The 13,060-nt window shown below is 52.1% G+C and overlaps 1 protein-coding gene and 1 long non-coding RNA gene across 2 annotated transcripts in view; both read left to right on the forward strand.

The window, feature by feature from the left end:
- LOC309651482 (uncharacterized protein) overlaps positions 1–13,060 on the forward strand; it is a 321,132-nt gene that overhangs the window by 37,183 nt on the left and 270,889 nt on the right. The window lies entirely within an intron of this gene.
- The window catches only part of LOC309651490, a 211,068-nt gene continuing 203,336 nt past the window's right edge, over positions 5,329–13,060 (forward strand). The window contains exons 1-3 of the long non-coding RNA XR_014258187.1: positions 5,329–5,707; positions 8,267–8,396; positions 8,761–8,892. This is a non-coding gene — a long non-coding RNA (uncharacterized lncRNA). The remainder of the gene's footprint in view (positions 5,708–8,266; positions 8,397–8,760; positions 8,893–13,060) is intronic.

Genomic DNA, 13,060 nt, shown 5'->3' on the forward strand with positions numbered 1-13,060 from the left:
TGTCTCCAGGAAGAGGGATTCTTAGGGGCCACCTTAGAATTCTGACTACCACCATTTCTCACCTCAAGCTCTGGGTCTCTCTGCTTGAGGGATTTCTCTGGCCACAGGAACATTGGGGATACACTAAGTGCAAGGCATAACCTCAACCAGTGAAGGAAAGCCTGGTGGATAAATACCCTGGCTTCCAGGTCCCTTGGTGAGACAGTTCTGAGGTGTGAGTTCCCCAGTCTCAAAAGGCAACCCTGAGAGATTGCAGCCCATGTTCCTAGAGCAGCTACTCACCCACGAATGTGCCTTCTATTGTCTCAATTCTCAACTCCCTGCCACACTTCCTGGGGTCATCTCCTAAATACAAGACTAGCCCCCACATCAGTATCCCAGGATCTGCCGTTGGGGAAACCTTATTAAGTCAGACTTGAACTTCATTCCTCATGTCCACTTTGCCTTTCCTGTAGCAGCCCTGTCAACCTTTCTCCTTCTCCTCAGGTCTCAGCCACCTGCGCTCACCCCAGCCCTCCTGAGGCAATGACCAGCCTGCCTGATGGAACCCGGGCGATGGAGGCTGCTTCTGTTTCCTTCCTTCTCCCGCAGGTTTCCTTCCTTGCCCACTGCTCTCAACCCGTTTCCCCGTGTGCAGAGACAGAAGGGCTCCTCCCCGAGGCGGTCTTAGATTCCATGCCTCCCTTTCTCCCTGGGGACCCTGCCTGCCTTCCATCTTGCTTCTCTTCCTCACAAGCCACTGGCTCTTCTCCCTCCCACCAACATAAATAAAAGCTCAAGTCTCCCCTGAAGTAACTCCTTCTTTGGTTCGGCCGCCCCCAAATGCTTCCAACCTGACACACCTTCCCTCAAATCGTGATCTGTGCCCCCAGCCTCCACTTCTCCAACGCCAGGGGCTGCCCAAGCCCGTGAGGCTGCTGCTTCTCTCCCAACCCCACAGAATCCGCCTCCTCAGGCACCAAGGGGCTCCCCTTGCAGCATCCTTAGCTTTTCTTGGTTTGCTTCTCCATCAATTTGTTGTCGCTGGAGGATTTGAAGATCCTATTCCTTACTGAAACTGTCTCCTCTCTTGGTTTCCATGAAAGTGAGTTTTTCAGTTTCCCTCCTTTCCTGACAACTCCTTTGACATCCTTGTCTTCTCCTTTCTTCCCCATGCCCGAGGGTTCTGCTCCCCAAGCCTCCACCCTTTCTCTACGCATGCCCTCGGCAGCCTGCCATCCTCATAGCCTACCTGGCGCCCCACACTGCTTCACACTCTCCTCCGGCTTCAGAACCAGTTTCATCCTGAGTCAGGGATGAATGGCTCAGTGCAAATCCACAGTTGGAGAAATGTGGCACCCAGGCAAACAGGCTGTTGACGAGCTTTGATGTCTTTCCTTGTTTTGCTGAGACTCCACTTTGTGTGACCAGCTCCCCACCCTGTGCCTCCAGGACCAGGGACAGCAGCAAGTGCCCACGTCGCTGAGTGTACCTGCCAGGCCGTGCTGAGAGTTTCTACGTTATTTTATTCGCTTTATTTCATCCTTATGATGGTCATGTGGGGTGAGAACTCTTTTCTCCACATTTTACAGATGAGTAAACTGAGGCCAGAAGGGTTAAATGTTTGGCCCAGATGGGTTCCCAGCCCCCACTGCCTTCTCATTTTGCTGTCCACACCACCGTCCCACCTCCTCCACTGCATCTCCAATCCCTCTCCTAAGCTTTCCACCCATGTGGTCACTGCCTGGCAGATGCATGTGCCACAGGCTCCCAAAGGGTCCAAAAGCAGGCTTCTAATCTACTCACTCTACCAGGCTCTGTCCACACTGCACTGGAGTCCCTCTTAGCACCCTCCACGGCTCTTCACTATTTGGTGACAAAGGCCAGCTTCCTTCCCAGGGGTCCTTGGACTACAACCCCCATCAGACTTCCCAGCCCCTTCTCACCCCTTCCCACGTGGTCCATGCAGACACCCCAACTCCTCACTGTTCTATGAATGCATCATGCACTCTGCCTCTGGATTTTGCACATGCTCCTTTTTCTATAGAGAATACTCTGCCCTCTCTCCCAGACAGACTCCTATTCATCCCTCAAAGCCCAGCTCAAATGCCCCCTCTTTGGACAGTCTTCCTTTGTGCTTCACTGGTTCCACTGTGTTACCACCTGTTAAGAACTGCAGCCACTCGTGTGTGACTGTCATCCACACGCCATTGGGAGCTCCTGGAAAGTGGGGCCACTGCATTGCCCATTCTTGAATCTCCACTGCCCAGCCTGGTGCCATATTACTGTTAACAGATGTTTATAGAAAGTTCATTCAAAGTTTCTTCCCACACAGTATTATGTTATTTGATCTTGACAATGAAACTGTGGAGAAAAGGGAAGACTAAGTGATGGAGGAAATAGGAAGACAGGCTCTGCTCCATCTGGGAACGCCAGGAAGACGGCATTAGTCCCTGTATGAGTTTGCTGGGGCTGCCATAACAGAGTACCATAGACTGAGTGGCTTAACAGAGATATATTTTCTCCCAGTACTGGAGGCTGAAGGTCCTAGGTCAAAGCGTTGACAGGGCTGATTTCTTCTGAGGCCTCTCTCCTTGGCTTAGAGACGGCCGTCCTCTCCCTGTGTCTTCACGTGGTCTTCCCTCTATGCCTGTCTGTGTCCAAATTTCCTCTTCTTATAAGGACACCAGTCAGATTGGATTAGGGTCCCTCATTACCTTATTTTAACTTAATTACCTCTTTATAGGACCTCTCTCCAAAAATAGTTACATTCTGAGCTTCTGGGGGTTAGATCTCCAACATATGAATTTTTGCGGGGAGGACACAATTCAGCCCATAACATCCCCACTTGGCAGTTGGGAAGGTGATGAAGATCACATGGGTGACCTTCTAACCATCCCTATACGCCACCAGTAGCCCTCACTGTCCCTACCCCTCTGCCTTTCCACAAGGCCTAAGGGTACCCAATAGGGGATGTGGCCTTAGCCATCAGCATCCCTCCAGCCTTTTCATGTCCACAGGAGCCTCAAGCTCTCGGCCATCTTGCTTTGGATGGAGGGGGCTGCTGAGGGTGCCTCCCTGAGTGTCCTCATGCAGGAGTGCCCCGCCCCCCGGTCCATGTGTCTTTGTAGATGGAAACCCTCCCAGGCTCCCTGCCATCTGTCTCCCTGTGCACAGCCCTACCCCCCTCCTGGCCATGCTGGCGCTTCTCCCTTTGGTCTTCATTGTCTCCTCTCGTTGCCTAATCGTTCACTGGTGTGGTCTTGTCACTCCAATAATGCTACCAACTCTTTGAAAGTGGCAGCTGGGTTTCACACTGTCATTCATCACAGTCCCTGACTTAGCCGGCCCGATCCTAGGCATTCAATAAATACTGGTTAAAATAAACCGAAATGCATGGAAATGCTTCAGTTCCATTGACTCACTTTACAGAATTTAAAACAAAACCTAAACTTTGGGAACAATGCCTCAGCCAGCCTCGGATTTCCTCCCTCCCCTCTCCTTGACAGGCTGAGGCCTGAAAGGAGAGCACGGGGGTCTCAGGCACATCTCAGGAGGCAGTTGACCGTCTCCACCAGGGCTCCAGCCCCCGCTTCTCTCGTCTCCCCGCCCCGTCCTCTCTGGGTGCCCACCTCATACACACCCCCCTGTCCTTCCTTTCTAACCACGTGGCAAGTCCTCCCAGGGCTGAGCGGTGCAGACAGGGGCGTCTTGCTTCTCTGAAAGGGGGACTCTCTGTCCCACTTCAGCGTCTGCTCTTCCCAGTTCCTCCCCACGCCTCAGGCCAAGTTTCATGCCAACAGGGATGTTTCACAAAATAGGTCTCTGAAGCCCTCGTCTGAAGCTGAGTGCCCTGAAAATTGCATTCTCTTAAAAAATAAGTTAAAGAATACTGTTACTTGATTTTCCTCCTGGGGATTCCCAATCTAAACACATAAATTAAAGGCTCTGAGAAGTCCCACAGTAAAGAAATTTGTTTATCTTTCCTGAACTCGGCTTTCCCTCCTTTGTGATTGCACTCCCCATGGCCCCTTCATTGCTCCTCTCCACACACGTGATGACTTCTAATATCCCAGGGACTCATGTGGAACTCATGGGCTCGTGAGTAGAGCAACAAGTAGAAAGTGGCTGATGGAGGAAAGGGGAGGTACCAGAAGAGATGCTGTAACAGCACCACCATCGTCACCATCAGCAGCAGCAGCAGAAGCGGCAGCGAGGTGGCAGAACCCAGCCTGTCAACCTGTCTTTGGGCTCCCAGGTCAATCTGTGAAATGGAAAGAAACAAGACTCCCAGGCCACATGTCCTTCGGATGTGGAAGGGTCACAGGCGGGAGGAGAAGTGAGGTTTCTGAAGTAGCAACAGCAGCAAGGCTGCTGGCTTCATCCCCGCATGGCTCCAGTTCTCAGTCTTTATTTCTGCCTGTCTCCCACCCTCCCCACTGCACACCACCCCCTGCACCTCTCAGCTCAGGCTGAGCAAAGACCCTGAAGCCTCAGAGCCCAGCCCAGGGCCCACAGAACCGGGAAGAGAGCCCGAGGTTGCAGTTAGGGTGTGAGGTGGTAGAGACAGAGAGCAGGCTTGAGGCGTTGGTATTCTGTTCAGAAAGGCTGTCGGGACCCATATCAATAGACAGATATTCTTCTGATGAGGTTTCTTCCCTTGGCCTGAGGGAAAAGCCTGGGAGGCGGAGTACAAGGGGAACAGCTTGAAATTCAGGAGCATGTGGGCTGCGGCTCCCAGGGGAGAGCTGGGGGGAGTCAGCGCTGGGGGGGGGGGAGGGGGAGGGGGAGCGGGAAGCCGGACTGGGGCCAGCTGCCCTGTCCCTCCTGGTCCCATCCTGTGGCAGCCAGGTGGGCGGCGGCATCTGTTGGCAGCTCTGGGTCAGGGGCGTCCACTGGCTCCCCCGGCAGGTCTTGGTGGGAGGGCGAGTCAGGCACTCTGTTCCCAGGAGGGGATGGCGGATCTTGGGCTTAATGATGGGCCTGCAGTACTGGCAAAGCGGGGATCACTCTGCCTGCCGGGAAATGTCCTAAGGAACCCAGCTGAGCTCAGTTACGGAGGTAGATTTCCTGCTCTTTTCCACATCTCATGATTAATCCAGAAGCCTGAGCAGCGCGTGTTATGAGGCTCAGCAAAGTGGCTGTGGGCATCTCCAGGCTCCTTTGGAAGCCCCGCTTTTCCTCTGGAGTAGGTGCCCTGGAATCTGGGCCATCCGTACACATTTCAGCAACTCGATTACAAGAGACAGAAGAGGCCGGGTGTGTGGCACCAATAAAACCGCACACACCCTGTACTTCTCTCTGCCTGTTGCTGGTTTGTGCATTTCCCCATCACACCTCCTGAGAGCAGTTTGTTTCCCGGAAGCAGCAGAAGAGAGGTCGGGAGAAGGAGATGCCTTATTGTTGTGAATGTGATGGACGTGGTGGCACCACAGGGGACTGGACACCAAGGCAAAGACTCCAGTGTCTGATGAACTTACTGGTTGAACTTACCGCTTACTGGTCTTTGGCAGGTAATCAGCTTCTAAGAGTCTCTGTTTCTTCATCTGTGAAATTGGATCACGGTACCTGCACTCATTGATTTAACAAATAATATAAACATATAAATCCATACTCTGGCGTATTCTAGGTGCTGGAAATCAAGCAGTAAACAGAACAGTCTCTCCTCTTCGGATGTTAATAGTCTAACATGGGAAGATGGAAAACTCGGCAATGACATCTGTGTCAGGTGGTTATGATACTTAGAAGAAAAATAAAGCCGGGGTGAGGGGTAGGGGAGACAGTGTATGCATGTGGGGATGACTTTTCTTAAAGGACAGTCAAGGAAGGCATCTTTGGTAAGATGATACTTAAACAGAACCTGGAAGAAAATGAGGTGCCATATAGATGTCCAGGTACGGCAAAGAGCTAGTTCAAAGGTGCTGGAGTGGGAGAGTGCTTGGCAAGTTCAAGGAGCATGAAGAAGCTCTGTATGGCTGGAGGGGTGGGAAAGTGGGGGTCAAGGAGAAGAGGGCAGAGAGGGTGTGTGTGTGTGTGTGTGTGTGTACGCACGCAGGGGCTGGTTGGATCATACAGCCTGGCAGGGTTACTCTAAGTGAGATGGGAAACAACTGGTGACCTTGAGCAGAGAAATGACCTGATGTATATTTTAGAAAGACCACTGTGGTTGTTCAGTGGAAAGTAGATTTTAAGACTGTAAGCTCGGTGCTCTGTGACCACCTAGAAGGGTGGGATGGGGGGGAGGAGGGAGGTCCAAGAGGGAGGGGATATATGTATACCTATAGCTGATTCACTTCATTGTACAGCAGAAACTAACACAACATTGTAAAGCAATTATACTCCAATAAAAAAAACAACAACATTGTAAGTGGAGAAGCCAAAAGACCAGGTCGGAGGTGACTTCATCTCCAGGTGAAAGAGGAAGAGAGCTTGGATTTCAGCAGTGGTCGTGGTGATAAGTGGCCGTCAGAATCTGGAAATATTCTGTAGGTAGAACCTGTAGGATGAGCTAGTATGAGGGTTGGGTTGGGTGAATAGAGAGACACAAAGAGACACCTCGAGATTTTGTCCTGAGATTGGGATTGACACATACACACTACTGTGTATAAAATAGATAACTAATAAGGACCTACTGTATAGCACAGGGAACTCTACTCAATACTCTATAATGGCCTGTACGGGAAAATAATCTAAAAAAGAGCAGATATATGTATATGTATAACATTCACTTTGCTGTACGCCTGAAACTAACACAACATTGTAAATCAACTCTACTCCAATAAAAATTTAAGAAAAAAGAAACAACACTTTTGCAATAAAAGAAAAGATTTTGTCCTGAACGATGGGTAAACTGGAGTTGTCACATATTGAAATGGAGAACTGGGTGAAAGGAGAACCCTTTGGTTATGGGGTGCAGGAACCAAGAATTTGGCTTCAGGCACATTAAGCAGCAGTAGTCTCTTGGATACCCAAGTGGAGGTGATGGGTAGACAGAGGCGCGTGAGCATCTGGGGCCCCGGGAGAGGCTGGGGCTGGGATACGATCATCAGTGTGTAGTTCATTAACAATCTTGGGGCTGCATGAGATCATCAAGGGAGTGAGTGAGGATGGAGAAGAGGAGTGGGTGGGACATTCCAAGGTTTAAAAGTCAGAAAAATGAGACAGAACCAGCATGAGAATCAAGAGAGCTTGCTTAAGACGGGACATAGTACAGAGGGGGTGCTCAGTAAATCACAGCCACTGCCATCACCGTGACCATCGGTATCTTCATGGGCAGAGTACGGAGAAGTGAAGTTTGAAAACAAAATAGCAAGAGTTCAGGAGGACACACTTCATCTACTTTTTCCTCTTTTCCTTCCCTTTCCTCTGGTTGTGCATCAACCGTGGTCTCAGACTTCCAGCTACTTAATAAAAATAAAACAAAACCATAAAAATTTTCTGGGCACCTTACAAGCCCACAACTCAGTTCAAAGTGTTCAAGAAGAGCTGAGGTCTTTGGGTTGTTGGTAGGGTGAGTAATCACTGAACAGAGTCAGGGAACTGGATGTGACTTTCTCCTCTTACCAACTCACTATATGACCTCAGGCAAGTCCGTCCCTGCCTCAGTCCTGGAGGAGGATAGAGACTTCCATTCAGGGGAGAATACTGATTAGCTCATCAAGTTTCCTACTTGGATGGCATCTCTGCCATTTGCTTTTCTCCTCTCCAAAGCATATAGATGCTATCCTCAATTATTAAAGCAACATAACAGTGCTTTTGATTTCCCTCTGAGAGTCTAACCTCGAATTGTTGGCTGTTTAGTACTGACAAAGTCTGGGAGAGGAGTGCCCTTTAGGAGTGACCATCCAAGGTCCCCCGCCCCATCCACTCCTGTAGGTACTCTGAGGCAGATGCCTCTCACTGGTCTACCAGAAGGCCAATTACTTGAACCATATTAGTTTCTTTCCTTGTATAATTATCTTCACTGAATTGCATTTTAGGAATCATGCCCTTGGCTTTCATTAAACATCCTTGAAACAGTCATGCAAAGTTCACTGCTGCATTTGCACGAGAACTACTGTTGCAGACACGACCTATACGATTCTGGAAAAGACTTCCTGAGTGTTTTTGTGAAGCACAAGTCTGCAGGGTATTAATAAAAATTTCATTATGGGAAAAGTTGAGTGAGTTTGGAAAAAAACCCAGGTGTCTTTCTTAAAGGTTATCTAAGAGGCTTTACTAACAAAAAGTACGGTGGATCCTTAGAAAGAGGATAAACTGCAAGATTTCCCATTTTGTCGACCCTTAGAATCCTGTTTTGGTGGTGCAGCTCTTGGGATCAGTGCTCTGAGCACCGAGCAGAAGAGGCTCTGAATGCTTCCAGCTCAGTTAGTCAAGCACCGTGAGCTGCAACAGGGAACATACAGACAGGAGGCTACGTAAGCAATTGACCGGGGAGCCTGCAGGGGGATGAGCAGCGAGTGGGCAGCTGGCTCTTCCGTGCACAGCGATCCTGGGTACCTGGGGTCCCAAGAGGCTTTGCAACGTCCTGGCTGCATCAGATATTAACTTTGCTATTCATGGAGTTAGGGGTCCTAGTCTCAAATATATCCCTCAGTGACCCTCCTGTACAACAACACACAAAGTTAAAATATTTTAAAAAATAATTCATTGTTAGGAAAAGGGCACAGAGACATGCGCTGTGTTTACTGTTTCATGGGCGAGATGGGGAGGAATGCCACTCGCTCCGACAGCTCACTACCTAGGAAGACCACTGAGAGTCTCTCCCCTCCTCTCCCGCAGCTGGAGTCTCTCTCTTTCACTTCCTAACGTGTACACCCCGTCAACCCTCAAATTTCAGCCTCAGAAGCTCCGAGAAAGCCCCTTGGGGAATACTCTGCTCCTCCCTTTCACTGGGCAGATCGACCAGCACAGGTGTGTGTGCAGACTGCCTGCCCTCCTATCCATGCAAGGTTCATTATTTAGAGGCTAATGATTTCATTTTAAAGTGGGAAGTGAAATATGTTTCGCTAAAGCTTCCAAAGTGAGGGAGGAAGGAGGGAGGAAGAGGGTAGGTCAGTGGGTAAATACGATTGCCTGATGGTCTGGGTCCAGCCATCTTCCTAAGGCTGTGTCTTTAACTGGGAGGTACAGCAAGATGATCAATATCACAGGCAACCTTAGGAGAACCACACGGGGCAGCCCGGATCAGCAGAGTCTGTGTGGTGAGATTTAAGGGGGTGCTTAGTTGGCCCTCCAGCTGTAAGTGTTTGCCAGATGACTTGTAACTTCACCACTGGAGCTAAATTCCTTTGACTCTTAGGGCTCTTTCTGCATTCAAGAGCCCTTGGAAATGAGAAATCCCTGAAATGGGTTGTCCCCTGCTGGCAGCTAACCCTGACGCTCAGGAGTACAGTTGGGAGTAACGGGACGCCGTGTACCCGGCGTCCTTCCTGGGCATGTGTAGCTCTGAGGCTAAGACAGTGAGACTGGCAATTTAAGAAGAACCTCCAGGACCATGTCACCTACTGGCAGGCAGAGTAAGGACCCTGCAAGGTGGACAGACATACCTCTTCTCTTATCATTTGAGGGTTTGAGAGAAGAGGCACCGGGAGTTTAGCCTGAGCCCTTCCCACAGGTGTAGAGGTGGGAAGAGAGAGGGATGGGCTTTGACCCTGGGCGGCTCCTGCCTCCAGGCCAAGACCCTGGAGGAGGTTTAGTTTGTATCTTCAGAGGGGATGGGGTGCCCAGGCAGGTGACTGAAGACTTTCTCTCCGAAGGACCCAGCATTAGAGAGCTGAACAGCCCCAGACCCCGCAGGCCGGGAGAGCTTCTGGGCATCCTTCCGTGGGGTCCCATCACCTCCCTGATGGAGGCAGACTGGGTACCAGGACCCTGCGGTGAAGCCGACTGGGGAGCAGCTTCCTCCAGCCTCTCCAAGCACAGACGTCAGCGGCGAGGCTCAGACTTGGTGGCTGTGCTCTGTCTCTGCACAGGCTTGTGTACGCGCAGTGGGGGACCCACGCAGGGGACCGGGGTGGGGAAGCACACAGCAGGAAAGTGTAGAGTGGATGCAAGTGGCGGTGGTGATGCTGGGGCAGTGCGAGCGGACAGTGGCTCTCCTGGAGTCTCCACCCCTCGGTGGGCTGGCGTGGAACCTGGGAACGGACAGTCCACGTGGAGGGGCAGCTACTCAGGGCTGCCCTGCCAGGGGGGCGGGCGGTGCTGTCAGGCGGGGGCTGCCTTCAGGGTGGAGTTGTAGCAGAGAAGTGGGGCCACCCCCCTTGGAAGCTTTGAGAATGCATATGAGGAGGGGGCTGCGAACGGAATCGGGAAAGGTAAGGAGTGCCAGCTTGCTGGAGTTGGGTGCTGGCACGGGTCGCCTTGGAGTCGTGGGAGCGTTCCCAGGAACATCCAGGGGATCGCCTCCGGGGCCCCAGTGGTCCCACAGGCCTCTTGAGGCTGGCTGTGCTGTGCTGAAGCCCGTATCAAGGGCCCTGGGGATGGCAGCAGAGGCCAGCATGGTTGAGGGTCCCCCGCACCCACCTCATCTCTGCAGGGACCACAGAACTGCACGCACAGGGGGCGTTCTTCACCTGCTTGCAAAAGAGCCGGGTCATTGCATGCAGCAGGAAAGGCTTGACGGGGGGTGACGGGAGGGAGGGCAGGAGCAGAGATTTTCCATCTTGATGGTTTTGTTCAAGGCCAGCCCAGAAGCAGCTGACGTTGGCTTCATTCATCCAAAGGGCACGGTGAGTGACCCTCTACAACCCAGGGATCCTGAAATATTTAGAAGCTCTGATGTTTGGGTGGGAAGAGAACCTCTTTTGGATGAGAAGCTCAATTATTCAGGAAGGGAGAGCTCCCGTTGTCTGGGGCGTAGGGGGGGCACCTTCCTGCTGGGTTGGTGGGGTGCCGGGCGCGGGGCACCCTGCCTGGGACACTTGCCCTGCTCTGTGGGTGAGGCCTCTCCCACAGTGCTGGGCTCTGGGGGACTTTTCTCGTGGCCAAACTCTTCGTGAAAGTGGCACAACGGCCTATTTCTTCCAACAGCATCTCTGGTTCAGCCTAGGGTATGGTTCGAGGTTGCATCTCTTGTAAACCCCCCTTCAGCTGCTGTCAAGGGCTGGCACCCGAGTTCTTGAATTCAGGCTGATGTGGGTCCTGCTAGAGCCTGCTGTCATCTACACATGTCAACAAATGTGTATGCAGGTGTGGACCAGCTGGATCTCTCTCCTTCTCTGGGAAGCGTGGTTTTCAGCAGCGTCAGGCTGGGAAGACAGACATTTCATTATCCCCGAAGTCCTGTGCAGGCAGTTGTCACACAGTGTTCCAGCAGCGGCCCACGGCCGGCACAGAACACTGCAAAGCTCCATCTAGCACAAGTGACCACGGGGAACGGGTTGAGAATCCTGCTGCGTTGTACACGTCTCCTAAGGGAAGAACATCAAGAAAGATGAGCTCGCCGCGGAACTGGCGAACTGTGTGGAAGGAGCGAGATCTGTAGAGCTCAGCAGCGGCGAGCTCCTGTCATGGCTTGGCCAGCTCGGGTCTCCCCCTGTAACTTATGAGGGTGTGGCGATGTTTTCCCAGATGTGGTCCCCGTGTACAAAACAAAGAATCGCTTTGCACAAAGCCAGAAGGGATACATTGAAAGAATTATCAGAAAAGAATAATACATAGGAAATGTTTGTGCTCGCATGCAAGGAAACTTTGTGGGGTATCTGTGGCTGCCAAAGTGACATCTGGCAGGATTAACTGGATCACCAGAGCCAAACAATGAGGACTGGGAAGGCAGCAATAACTGTGAGGCCTGCGCCCATGTGGGGGCAAGAGTTTGAGAATGACCACTTAGGTGACAAAATGGGATTCCCACGCACCGCATCTCTGGTTAGTTTCTGGTCTGGAGCCGGATCCTCTCTCTGATGCAGACGTGGGAGGACGGAGCGGCAAGAGCTGCCCAGCTGCTCATCTGGGAACTCATCCTCCAAGGGACTCTGTCCCTCGTTCTCCTCCCTTACCTGGAGGCGGCAGTCAGCGGGCAGCACCTCTCACAGCACCCCCACGTACACCTGCTCAGACCACCTGCTCAGAGCTCCTCTTTTGCCCAGCCCAGCATACCTGTTGCACCTGTCTGAAGACCCGCCGCACGTTTCCTCGAAGCACACCCCAGAGCTCTTTCTCACTCCAGCCACGCCTCAGCAACTCCTCTATCAGTACCGGGTATATGGACACGTCCTCCAGCCCCTGCGGGAACCTGTGTGGCCACCAGCCAGCCAGCTATTGGGCCTCAGACCTGTTCCCTGGTCCTGAGTCAGAACCAAAGCCCTATGTGTCCAGGGTCCACTGAACCCCAGCCCTGGTCAGATATGGAAAATGGAGACTTGGAGAGAGTAAATGATTCACTCCTGCTCTTCATCCTTCAGAGGAATGCCCCAAAAGCGCCTCGACTATTCGTCAAAAGTCATTGAATTGTACTTTTAAGATCTATGCCTTTCACTGAATGCAATTTTTGCCTCCATTTATAAAGAGAAGAAAAGCTTTTTAAGAACTGGGTTGACCCCCCCCACCGCATGCACAGACCCAGCTGCAGGCAGAGAGGATGGTCAGCCCAGCCCATACCTTGCTAAGAGTCTGCTCAGAGGTCATGGGTCTGCTGGCACTGGATGGGCGCAGATGCTGGGCAGGTGAGCTCGGTGTGGTGTTTTAGACAAATATGATGACCTAGAGTAGGGCCAAACAGGAGAGCCCAGGAAGCAGACCCTGGGAGAGGGGAGATACCAGTTGGGCCAGCACACCTGAGGCTATGGTCAAGGCCATGAGGACCACAGTGTGGTGGGCACGGTGGCTGTGAAAGCCCCACTGCTGCCCAGCCAGCCCGAGACAAGCCACGGGGAAGCACTCACCAGTCAGCCCCGTCATAATCTCCGCCAATCCCGATGAACTTGCATCCAGTGACTGCCCTGATGTGGTCGAAGTGATCTGAAGAATGGGAAGTCAGCAGTGTGGGGCTTCCAGGGCAGGGGTGGGGGTGATGACTGGCCTCTGTTGATTCCCCTTTTTGCAGCCTGTAGGCCAAACAGGCCAGTTCCTTCGTGGCCTG

This window comes from Balaenoptera physalus (genome assembly GCF_965194825.1).
Source record: "Balaenoptera physalus genome assembly, chromosome: 21".
In the NCBI taxonomy this organism is placed as follows: Eukaryota; Metazoa; Chordata; class Mammalia; order Artiodactyla; family Balaenopteridae; genus Balaenoptera; species Balaenoptera physalus.